We start from the raw sequence: 12,526 nt of genomic DNA on the forward strand, positions 1-12,526 counted from the left end.
TTTTACTTCACATTCATCCAGATGTCATACCTTTGGTTAACTTTCCAGACTTAATACAAGGTGAGTTAGAATGGTCCGTGTAACAAGTTACCCCACCAGAGGTGTAAGGTTCAGCTTAATTAAATGATAAAACTACTTGGGTTAAACTAAGCTCTTTAATTAATGATTTAGCTTTATCATAGTAAAAAAATATTATACTGAACTTAGTAATGTGTCTTTTAGACTGACACCACTATTGTGTGGCCCAATGATGTTTTGAATGATATGTTTGAAATCAATAATATAATATCTTTTTATTTCCTCGAGTCCAAGATGTATAGGACATTTCATTTAAAAATGTCTTTTTTTTAGATCACAATTATTGACTGACCACTTCTGATCACATAGAGCAGCAACCAACAACAGAATATGCTGATGTATTCAAAGTTAAAAACTACACCCAGGTCTTTAGTAATACCACATCATCCTAGACGGACAATATGGCTAAATAAGGTAAGATTTTATTTTTTTTGAATGATTTTAAAAATTAATACTTCATATGCTTTTCATTTCTAGACATTGGATTCCAAAATAAATTACCCAGTGCAGCTCAAGACAGAGCAGAATTCATCTTGTTTCTGTATAGACTTTATGACATCTTCAGCGTCGAAACTTACTTAAAATGCGATGCCAAATTTGAGTTCTCTCAGGTTGGGTATCGCATTTCAATGCGTTAGCAATTTTGCATCCTATACAACTCTTGGAGCCTGGAAAAGGCATTTGACAAACTTATACTGCTGGTGGGTTGATAGAGTATGGAATGTCAGAGAGTGCGATCAAGTTTCTGGAGTCTTACCTTGTTGGGAGAGTCCAGCGGGTTCAAGCTCAGGCTCAGCTAGTTCTCAGTCATTTGCGGTAATTTCAGGTGTACCACAAGGATCTAATTTAGGCCCTTTACTTACTTCTTCTTTGTTTCTGAAATTTTCAAAGGTTATAACTCCTCTAAATTTGACTTTTAACATATTTACATCTTGCTTTATTTAATTTATAATATTTACTAAGGAACACTACTAGTGAATTGAATAGGGGGAATTTCCTTGGTGATTTTAACATTTTACTATAACCTTTTGCCACACTCTGTATAAGTTCTATTTTGCAAACTTTGCTCTTCATACAACAAAGTTCCTCATTAAGTAAGTTGTAAGAATTGGGAAAAATGTTCATATTTTATTTTTTTTGTTGAAAATATATATACTGTTAATTTTTTTTGTAGAAAAATAAGATATTTTGTGAATATTTTTTGTTTAATTTTGGAAGCCTAGACCTACGTATCTAGTAGGAAATGTAATCAGAAATTATAATAAAGTATAGTTATTTAATAAAATACAAAAAAGGCAAGATTTGACACTTTTTCAATCTGCCTACTTTAATTTGCGAAGAAAAAAAATACCCACATTTTCCACTAATTTTTGAGCGCACGGTAAAGTAGAGCGCAATTCAAATTTGGCGCCATAACCAAATTTTAAATTACCCGCTGTTATGACGTCACAAACCCATTTTCACTTTCGGTTAATACTACTCCTCGACATTCAGAGGGCCCAACAATCAATCTGTTTCTGGTTTAAACAGGGCTGCCAGACGTGAACCCTTAGTCACACTATATTCGATTTTTTATTTGGCAAAACAAAAATTTCAAAGCAAAAATCGCTTAATGTATTTGTTGAATTTTTCTTACGAGTACTAGTTTTTTTTTTAAATATTTTATTATTTGTATCTAAGATTTCCATTTAAAAAAAAATTAGTATAAATAAACAATGACTTAAAAAAAAATAATGACAAAAATCTACATAATGAATAAATGCTAATACAATACCTCATTTTTGTTTTAAAGTTTGGCGCAAGTCTAGCTTAAAGCTACTCAACTGTACAGTTGAGTACAACTAGTATGTTGTCATTATTAAGAAAAAATCAATATTTATGACGATGCCTTAAAATAGCGCTTGAATTCGTAATTTTTGAAATAAAACAGAAAAAAGATTTGAATATTGTGACCCACAAACTATCGACAGAAATGTGATTTGTCATTATTGGAATTTTTATGTCATAATTGCAGGGGTTTAGTGTCAGCTTTAATTATTTTCTCCATATAGCACTATGTTTATTGTAGGTTTGTAATTTCCTTTTTCTATTTTTACTTAGCTGATTATTATTATATTTAGAGCAATAATTTTTAAGAAATGTGTTAGCAATGGTAGTAAGTAAAATATTATTTGAAGTATTTCTATGGTTTTTGCATTCCTCAAAAGGCGTTAAAAGTTTATATTTAATAAGATGATTAAAAAACAATTGGCAAAGAAAATACTTTATATGTATATTGTAGATGTCCAGAAATATTTCTTCAAATTCATTGATTAGCTTTTTAAATGCAATTTATGATACAATCACTATATCTAGTAGTTGATTACTAGGATAAAATATAGCGCCACGACTTAAGGATTGAGTTAGATTATAAGAATCTTCTACTTTCTAAGATTTTCTTTACAAAAATCGCACTTATGTTATCACACTTAAATAAGTCACAACTGGTAACTCAGGTTTTATAGTTTTATCTGAGTCTTACGACAATTACGATTTTGGATACTACACTATTAATCTGATCAGAATAACTTAAATGAGTATCTACAGTCTAAAAATCACCCAGGGTCTCACAATCAAATTCAAAAAACTGGTTATGTTAATATTTCCATAATGCTTAGATTTTAGCGATAATATAGATTGAATTCTAGGCCTTGTTTCTGATTCATATAGCTGACAAACAGAAATATGGTAATGCCCACCAGCTAATTGCCTATATTTTCCAACACACCCTTCCAATAGATCTCTTTGAAATTTGCCTAATAATAAATAATCCATTTCTAACTCAGTTAAACAGTATTTAGCAACTTAAAGAAGAAGAAGTCCATGGATGGTATGACTTAATGCTGTGTGTGTTTGTCGACTTAAGATATTTGGAATTTTTTTTTCTCTTAAGGGCAGTTTTTAACATTTACAATTTTCCACCATGTCCATAATATGAGTATATTGTCAATAAAATCTGCTGTATCTTGTGAAGAAGACATATTACTAACAAAGCTCTTCAGAGCCTCAATAGCAAAAGGATTAAAAATTGTATTGTAATTGTATTGTATTATAAGTGCTAATTTAACATTTTGTCTTTCTATAGATGATGGATATAAAGCATTTAAGCCAAGTGAATAGCCATGTTTTAATAATTTGTCTTGTTCCAAGTCATGCAGTCTTTGTATGATCGAAAAAGCAGCAATTTTTCTTAACCTGTCTCAAAATCAGGATAAGAAAATGTTTGATCAGGTTTTCAATCAAGTCAGTTGTAAAAATATAGATCAATCAATGAAGTGTGTCGAAAATATAAAATAGGGTTTTTGCTGGATGAGTAGGATTTGGGTAAACTATGGTGAGTTTAAGAAAGGGTGAAAAATTTTTCATTGCCTTGCTATTAACTGCATTATTATCATTAACTGTTCAAAATACTAGGTAACCAATTTCGTCTAAGTATTCTATTATTGTCTTAATAAAATGATATAACATTTCCGAATTTATTCCGGACACAGGACATAAATAACTTTTTTGAAACTTAAATATGGTCTAGTTAACATAAATGCCACCGCAGCGGATGCAACAGTATTGTTATTTACTGCAGTTCATACAGTATTGCTTCCTTTATAATCCAAACAGGGGTCAATATGAATTTCATCAAAAAGTAATATAACATTTTTGTTTTTATCTAATAGCAAAGTATATACAGTGCATTTTTTTTTATCTTGATAATTTTTTTTATCTTGAAACTTGGAACAAGTGAAGTTTAAGTTAACAGACTTTAAAAAATCCCATTATTTTGCAAAAAAATTTGCGAAAAACCTATTTAAAATACGCTTTTCTGATGAAAAAGTTTGCTTTTTCTGCACCTCGTAACCTTCATTACCTTTACACTTCAAAGCAGGTAGACAAATATCTGACAGTGACACAAAATAATTTTTAAATTGCTCCATTGAAATTGTTCAAAAACTCTTTAAAATGTCGATTTACACTACGGAGGAACGTATTGAGAAGGTTTCAAACTACATTAGAGGAATGTCGGCGCAAGAAGTGGTAGATAATTTTGCCGTGTCTTATCCTAACCGTCCCGTCCCGTCTAGATCAACTGTACAACGGTTTCATGAAAAATTTATTACGATTGGATGCATCGCCAGTTCTCACTTAAAACGAAAAAGAACCGAAACTGTAGTAGACGAAGAATTTAAAATGGAGGTATGCTTGGCCGTTGAAGAAAATCCAACAAATAGTCTTACTCAGTTTGCTGAAGTTACCGGAAAAAGTAGGAGTAGTTGCTATAAGGCAATCAGAAAAGAAAAATACAAATCTTTTAAACTTAGAAATGTTCAAGAACTCTTGCCTAATGATTATTTTCTTAGAATGCAGTTTTGTGAACAGTGGATGGAACGAATTAATAACGACCCCACAATTACAAACAAAATACTATTATCAGACGAAAGTACTTTCTGTACAAAGGGTACAGTCAACAAACAAAATACTCGAATATGGGCGCGAGAAAATCCTCACGTCATCCAGGAAACGCATACCCAAACAAGACAGAAACTTAACGTGTGGGCAGGAATTCTTGGAGATCGAATAATTGGACCATTTTTCATAGAGGGTAGCCTGAATACTGCAAAATATTTAGAATTACTTCAGGTGCAGGTCATTCCCGCATTAGGAAACGCTGTTCAAAATGGCAGGATAATTTTTCAACATGATGGAGCCCCCGCTCATAGTGCAGCGACTGTTACCGAGTTTTTGAATGCCACGTTCCCAGGACGCTGGATTGGACGTTTTGGGCCATCTAAATGGCCGGCGCGAAGCCCCGATCTTTCGCCTTTAGATAACTTTTATCGGGGCTATCTATCATTCTTCGTAATAGAATTATCGAGGCTTCGCGTACCATTACTCCCCGGCAGCTCCTAAATGTTAAAAGACATTTCTACAACTGTCTGGGCTTTTGTTTGGCTTAATTTGGAGGTCACTTTGAACAATTTATTTGTTTATTGTTGATTTTTGAAGATATATTTTTGAGATTTTGAGGAAATTATTTTGTGTCACTGTCAGATATTTGTCTACCTGCTTTGAAGTGTAAAGGTAATGAAGGTTACGAGGTGCAGAAAAAGCAAACTTTTTCATCAGAAAAACGTATTTTAAATAGGTTTCTCGCAAATTTTTTTGCAAAATAATGGGATTTTTTAAAGTCTGTTAACTTAAACTTCACTTGTTTGAAGTTTCAATCCTATCGATTAAATAGAACAGGTTCTGACATGGGGTTGAAAATATTACACGTAAAACCCTATGACCCGAGATAAAAAAAATGCACTGTAGATAGATATACAGATCCTCATATTAATGAAAGAAAATTTTTGTAACCTATGCTCCGAAATAATATACTGTGCTATTAAGTACTGAAAAATATGCGGAGCATAGGTTACAAAAATTTTCTTTCATCAATATGAGGATCTGTTAAAAATGTATAGCAAATGTTTTTTACTATTTTGGAATGAGGCAGTATGGAGGAGGCACATAAATAAAATTAAACATAAGATGATGGTGCTGGGTGAATATCTATAGCTCTCCATTGTTAAACCTAATAAAGATATCTGTTCTGAAACTAATTTTAGGCTTTGTGTTAATTCATCAGGGCCTTTTATACTTGAAAGAACCTCTGCTTCTTCTATACTTCTTTAATTGCTGATGCTTGTGAAGCGAATATTTCTCTTATACCTCAAGAGTCAAGTACAAACTTGAACGACTGGGCTGTTTCAAACAGATTATGTTTGAATGAAACCAAAACCCAGCAGATTATTTTTTCTTTTCAAGATCTTGGTTCTTTCCCGCATCTCTCAAATGTAACTGTAAATTTCCTTGGTGCCACTCTTAATCGCTTGAGTCACATTGAAGAGTTGTCATACAAATTATCAAGATGCATATTCCTTATTGGTAATTTATCAGGCTCTGTCTCAATGGAAACCCTCAGGATTGCTTATTTCAGCTATTTGCATTCTATAATGACATACTGTCTTATCAGTTCGGTGCACATGTCTAAGATATTTGCATTGTAAAGAAGATGTGTGATGGTGATTGCTTCTTTAGGCTACAGAGAGTGTTGTAAATCCCACTTCAGGAAATTGAAAATTCTCACTCTACCCTGTGCATTTATTCTTATTTAAGGAAAATGTGACTGACTATGCTACATATGCTGATACTGGCACTTTACCAGAAATAATAATCCTTAATTACACCTTTCCATCGACTCTCCAGATCAAGAACTGGGGTTTTGCACTATGGAGTGAAATTTTTTAATGCTCTGCTAGCCTCAGCCACTTTGTATATTCAAAAGTTAAAGATTTGTTAATTAACAATTCTTTTCACTCATTTGAGGAATTTCTTCATTCAACTGTGGATTGGCATGAATAAATAAATCTATAACAAAATTTATTATATTTTTAGTTTTGTCGGAATCAGTTTGTAATTTGACTCGGTTGGTGGTTCAAGTCAAAGTCAAAATATACTTTATTTGCTAAATTTACAAACTTGTGCTAAAAGCTTCCTAATCCTAGAATTTATAATACAAGTATTTATTTGGTTATACAGGATACAGGACAAAAACAGAATACACAATCGATTTTGATTGTACATAGAAGCATATTTTATATAATCAAAGAAAAAACCAAAAAAGAAGAAAAGAAAAGGCGAGAACCAACATAAAACAAGAATAATAAAAAAAAAATTAATAATAAAATAAATCTGATTAACAGATATATAATTAATTTTAAATAATAAAATGAGTCGTTAAAATACTCTTCAATGCTGTAGTAAGCTTTTGGTAAGATTAATTTCTTTAGTTCTCTCCTAAACTTTTAAAAGGTCTGTAACAGTCCTAATCGAAAAAGGAACATGATTAAATATTTTACGACTAATAAATGTAAGAGAATTTCTCGTAAGTGAGGAGGTGGGGATTGGAAGGAGATAAGTTGCCCACTTGACGAGTATTATGACTAGTGCAGGATGGTGAACTTCGGACTTATGTATGAGTGTTGCAGTTTCCAATATAAAGAGTGAGAAAACTGTTAAAATTCTTTCAGCTACAAAAAGAGGTTTATAAGAGACTCTCAGACCAAAACCACACAGATACCTTAATGTTTTTTTCTGAATAGTAAAAATTATGTTAAGGAGTCCCTTGAAGCACAAACCCCAAAATGGCAACCCATAACGGATATGAGAGTCTATTAAGGCGAAATAAACTAAACAAGCAAACAACCCCTCCAACTCATGCCTGGCAACCCTGACTACAAAACAACCAGAAAAAAGTTTAGCAGCGAGGCCCAAAACATGGTTGTCAAACCTTAAACTCTCATCAATGAAGAGGCCAAGAAATCGACAATAATCCCCCCATGTAGTGGGCTATGCTCATCAAACAAAAAACCCTCTACATTACACTTAAAGCCCAGAACAAAAGTCTTATCAACATTGAATACAAGCTGATTGCAGATGCACCACTCTTTAATTTTGTGAAGGTCTTCTACTATGAGAGATCTGACTACTTTCATATGTTTCACTGCTACTAGTTGGTAGGTAACTTAAAGATTCCATGTTAAAATTTAAGGAACTTGACATCATCTTATTATCAATTGTATCAACCATATTTCCTATACAAACTGCTAGTTTTAAATGATGGCTTTAAATTTGGTATCGAAACAAAAATGCACTGGCCATATAAATATATCTTTAATTTCAAAGTTATTACAGGACTTCTTCAGGATTATATTCTAATTTAAATAATGTTAAATTATCAGAACTTCATACTAAAAAACCACCCACCCTTAACATTAAAATTGTGGAAATATGTCTCCTCTTTATGAATATTAAACTGTTGTTTAATTTGCTCTAAAGTTTGCAAAAGAATTTTTGAGTTTGCTTGGATTTTTGATCCTTACTTTTCCGCGCAAGTAAATTTTTCGAAAAATAATCGGGGCAACTTGGAAAAATAGAATTTTCCTTTGATCGGGTTTCTTTTTTTAAATTGACTAAAATAATTATTCCTGTTTTGGTAGCCTGCTCAGAAATATATTGCATATTATATTACCTTTAGGAAAATGTAATTTACACACTTTAGAGTATTTACCAGACGCTAAATCGTTTCACCGCATTGCTCGTTACCGTTTGTTTTTGCAAATCACTCTCTTTTGGAAAACTAAACGCATGAACTTAAGAGTAATTTCCCCGACATACCGGTGCGCAAGGCGGTTGTAAAAATGAAAAAGCGCGCACGGAACCGGCAGTAAAAGCGGGAAGATAACCTGTCACCGACTGTCACGTAGGGATGCGCATCGAACATCGATGTTTCTGAAATATCGAAGTTTGCTATAAAAAAAAACATCGATATTGTTGTTGCGATGTTTTCTTTACATCGATATAGGCAATTCGATTTTAAGGAAAACTTATTCTCTTATATGGTAAATTTAAGACCGAAACATTTAGTACCGCCATCTAGTAGTGATTTTGTTTTGAAAGAAAAAATATTTCTATTTTACCTTAATGACCCACGAACTTAATAAATATACCTGGACTGCCAGGTTCAAAGAAAAGTAAATGACCACTAGTAGGTGGCCGCCATTTTGCGTGATTGTGTCCTTTGATGTTGGTCACTCTGACAAATTTCAGTTGTACCAATTGTAGGGAAGCAAAACAATTAAAGTTTTTGAGAGGTTATGTTTAGAAATACAAAATAGAAAGTTACATTAGTTAAGAAATTAATATAAGATAGTTGCGTTAGATCTGTGATTTTTCTTGTACTTCTTTAAGAATTCCGTTAAAATGTATTCCGTTAAAGGAATCCTCACTTAAAATGAGACAAAGTTTCAATTAAGCTGGGATAGATGCACGCACTTTAAAATATTTGTTTTATTATTCTGATACTGATGATTTCTGAACTCTTATAAATCTAAACTTAAACTTAAATCTTATAAATCCTAATACCATGAAAATGATGATCTTCATTTAAATGTTTGCTTGTATTTACTTAACAAATTCAGTTAAAAACACTTTTATTTTCGTTCTATTTTTACTATTACGCCTTTTACTTTCCTTCTATGTACAATGTTTCCACATTAATAAGTACAATCACTTATAAAAATCAAAATATAGATGATTTTATGAGGGTTTGAAATTAGCAAGGGTTTATAAAGTAAAAATAAACAACTCTATATAATATTCTATGATAAACAACACAGAGAGACAATTTACAATAATTCGGTTTTGGGAAACAATGAACCAAATACCTTTAAATAAAGATGGTGATACATTATTTACGTATTAAATAAGGAGGAAGATACATCGCATGTTGCAGACGATATACCCAAGGGTCGTTTACAAATCGCCAGAAACTAGGCAATCCGCTATAGTCACAATTGAGTTGTTATTTAGAATCAATCATATTGAGTCGTGGATTTTAGAATCTCAATGATGGTTTAAAAACAATGTCAATGAAAAAAATAAATTTAGTTCGTGATAAGTCGCACGTCAAAAGTCAGATTCGTCAACTTGATTACCGTTATTTTAGCGAGTAAGTGCCTAGTAACCGTTATTTTAGCGAGTAAGTAGTAAGTACCTTTGGAAATCTTGGTATACTAAGGGTTTACGAGTATCTGGAAAAAATATGCGCTCCCTTTTTTACATTAGGAAATACGCTATGAACAACGCAACATTTTTAAATTATTATAACAGATAGCGCAAGATTTACAGAAACTCAATCAGAATGGCTAAGTGGACCTACTTTCAAAGGAGGATAAATAATTCCTCCAACAGAGCAAAAGAGTCTTGGAAGATTTTAAATGAGCTAAGGGGCAAAAATAATGTCTTGGTTATTCCAAGTACCTTAGATTCCAATGTCCTCAATTCCTTCTACTGTGATATTGCTAGTAACCTTGCAGCCAATCTCTCACAAAAAATAGATCCCAGGGGCTATCTCAGCAATGTGGTAGTAGCCGAATCTTTCTTTTTTGCCCCCACAAGTGTAGAAGAGCTTAAACAGTTAATGGTTAATATTAAGAATAAGAGTTCATCAGGTTGGGATGGGCTTTCTCTTAAAATATTTTCTGCTTCTGGAGTTTTCCCAGAGTGCTTAAAAAGAGCAATGATTGTTCCTCTTTACAAGGGTGGCGATCGCGAATGTCCTTCTAACTTTGGACCTATAGCGTTATTGCCTACTTTAGCCAAGATAGTGGAACGGCTCGTTAAGGTGACGATGGTTTCATTTTTAAATAGGTTTGGCCTATTAAGTCTTCAGCAGTTTGGCTTTCGTGAGTCTGTGAGCACAAATGATGCTATCTTTAGCTTTCTAGAGCACCTGTACAACCGACTGAATGTTGGTGAAGTTGCAGCAACGGTATTCTGTGACTTGTCCAAGGCATTTGACTGCGTGAGTCACAGAGTGCTGCTGATGAAACTGGAGTTCTATGGTTTCGGAGGAACTGCCCTTGAGACCACTCAAGGGCATCGTTCCTACTTATCAAATCGTGTCCAGGCTGTCAAATTTAATGGTGGTATCTCCGAGGAAGTTAATATAAATGTGGGTGTTCCGCAAGGATCAGTACTTGGTCCTTTACTTTTTCTCATTTATGTGAACGATCTGCCACAACTGCAGGTAACTGGCAAATTTACATTGTTTGCCGATGATACCACCATCCTCTGGCACGACTCTGATGTTTCTCAAATGGAGGCCAATATACGTGCAGATTTGTTAAAAATAAAAGACTGGTGTGATGCAAATTTTTTGACATTTAATTTTTCCAAAACAAATATCCTTAATTTTAAATGTAATACAAATGAGGCTATGAGTGCAAAAACGGACTAACCCCAATATTATTAAGTGCTAAAAAATAGGTTTAAAAAAATACGAAAATGAGAGTGCGCAAAACCCTTTTAGAAAGACATTTTTGTAGATCGGATTAATTGAATGTTCTTGAGTCTTACTTATATTTGCGGAATTTATTTTAAATTTTTGGATATGGCTAATATTCGATTTTTTTATGTGGGTTAGTCCACTCTGCATTTAAAATTGATTGGGTTTTTTAATGGGTTACTATAACTTAAGCTATTATAAGTATTACGTCAAAACCTGTATTACTCGTATTGCCACGAGAATAAATAAAAAAATATAGAAGCTTTATTTTTTTATTAAGTAGGTAGTTATTAAATACGTAAAGTTTGTTCTTCCTCAATTGGGCCAACTACTTCACCTCCAGTTGCTTGAGCGGATGACCTCAGATTTTTATAAAAGTCTTGGTATATACAAGGGATGAATTCCATTAACTCAAGGAGATCTTTATTTTAGCTTCATTAATGGCATTACCATTTGGGTATAAAAGGGGCAGATCCTTAATTTTACTGTGTTAAAATAAACCTCTTCATTATTCGAGTATCCATTTCTATTATGGTAAAAAGATTTTTTTTAGCATGTCTTATGACTGTATGCCAGTCTTGAGGTATAAAGATATGTGGATGGAATTTCTTTTCTTTTTCTATGATTCCGAAATCTTGGTAGCATGGTAAATAGGAATGACCACTTACAAGGAATTTATGATCTATTTCTTCCATAGTAAATAATGGAGATGCAGTAATATAGTTACATAACAATGACATTTTTATATTACGATTCTGACCACCACATTGGTCAGAATACATTATAAGTCTTTTCGATGTAATAAAGTTTTAATGTAATATAAAATACAAAATCCCACCGCTTGCGGCCCCTTCGAAGCAATACTTTCATCCCATACAAACATGAACGAATTATTGCTTCCCATAGCATGTATATTAAAGCAGTAAGTCCATAACTGCCTTTTATAGTAACAATTGCCTGTGGTAAGTACATGTGTAGGAAGAGTCTTCATTAGATCAAAACAGATGACCGCTGCGTTTCCACTTTTTGCCAGTTCAGTGTGTTTTCTTAGGGTGTCTCTAGCACATAAACTTCTTACTTTTAGCAGCACAGTGGACTAACTGAGGATAGTCCACTTTGCTTCTTTAAACTTTTATTAATAATTAAGTTCAATAACTAGTTTAGTGCTGCCATCTCGTAACGAAAGGGAATAGGTCGTTTGGTTCACTGTGCAATAAATAGATTTTAACTTGACGGATAATATTTTATAATACGGTTGATTTTGAATTTTTGTGGGTTAGTCCGATATTGCACTCATAGCCTCAAATGATATATGTTTAAATAATGAAGCCATCACCATGCCACCGTTCAGTAAGTTTTTGGGTCTTTCCATAGACAAGTTTCTTAAATTTGAAGACCATATTGTGAATGTATTTAGAAAAGTCTCATCAGACTGCTACGCCCTAAGGGTTATTGCCGGACTGGTGGCACCAGATCTGCATACTTCGCGATTATCGAGTCGCACCTTCGATATGGAATTTGCTT

The 12,526-nt window shown here is 33.0% G+C and overlaps 1 protein-coding gene across 5 annotated transcripts in view; it reads right to left on the reverse strand.

The window, feature by feature from the left end:
* Positions 1–12,526, reverse strand: part of LOC126748538 (trafficking protein particle complex subunit 8) — an 88,349-nt gene that overhangs the window by 51,051 nt on the left and 24,772 nt on the right. For 4 of the 5 annotated variants that reach the window (XM_050457847.1, XM_050457845.1, XM_050457843.1 and 1 more), the window contains exon 2: positions 836–954. The gene's annotated coding sequence lies outside the window, so the exon portion shown is untranslated. Of the gene's footprint in view, positions 1–656; positions 747–835; positions 955–12,526 lie in introns of all 5 variants that reach the window. The other variant, XM_050457846.1, reaches the window with a different exon arrangement.

Source organism: Anthonomus grandis, chromosome 22 (genome assembly GCF_022605725.1).
Source record: "Anthonomus grandis grandis chromosome 22, icAntGran1.3, whole genome shotgun sequence".
Classification (NCBI taxonomy): Eukaryota; Metazoa; Arthropoda; class Insecta; order Coleoptera; family Curculionidae; genus Anthonomus; species Anthonomus grandis.